Below are 975 nucleotides of genomic sequence, written 5' to 3' on the forward strand. Positions count from 1 at the left end.
ATTTATTAACGTGTTAATAAATCATTTATTTATATCAATATTTATTTATTAACATAAATAAATTATCAAATATGCTATATACAAGGCGATTTATTGATATCAATAATTAATCCTTAATATTAATAAATGGTTAATTGATATCAATAAATAGATAATAAATTCCACAACGGCTTGCCATATTGTTATGTTACACAGAATTAAATATTCAAACTGGGATAATAAGATTAAGAAAAAGGGTGTTGGAACTTCAAGCAAATATAACCGAGAACTACAAGTGAAAATAGACGCATTTTGAAAGGGGTGATATTTTAACGGATGTTTTCCACACCCTGAGTCTACCTTCGACTAACCCCAGAAATGACAAATATCAGGAGGTCCTCAAATATTTCAGGATCTCCACAATTCGACTTCTGGAGCTCCTCCGTATATATTGAAGTCCTGAAATCAAATTGATTGTGGAGGCCCAAAAACAATAAAGGAGGTACTGAAATCGAATTGTGAAGGTCCGTGAATAACTAAGGACCGCCACAAATATTTAAGGATCTCCTTACAAAATGATAATTTTGACTAATTTGGCACCCCTTACCATTTACCTTACAATTAGTCTGAACTCGCTGTCCCTGCATCTATCCATATAAAAGAGGAGGGTTGCAAGGTCAGAAGAAATTCAGACTAAACCTACTGTTGTTCAGTGAATGTTTTTAACATCAGACATGAACTGTAAAGGAAAAAGTCCACGTCATTCTCTTCCGACTTTCGCCTAGGGTGATAGTAAGAAATGGATCTTCTTCGTAGTATTTAAAGGCAAGATTCCTATCCATGTGTCAACATAAGATTGAATACTGGATGACTGCTTGATTACAAATTATAAGAATTCACACCCTAAAAAAATTACATATAAATTTGCTTTAACGTATATGTCAGTGGAACTTAAGTCAATTCTGTTAGTGTAAAATGTCAGAAGATAAAACATGA

The sequence above is a fragment of the Perna viridis genome, chromosome 2 (genome assembly GCF_037379345.1).
Source record: "Perna viridis isolate PV_CMFRI_1.1 ecotype Kerala chromosome 2, ASM3737934v1, whole genome shotgun sequence".
In the NCBI taxonomy this organism is placed as follows: Eukaryota; Metazoa; Mollusca; class Bivalvia; order Mytilida; family Mytilidae; genus Perna; species Perna viridis.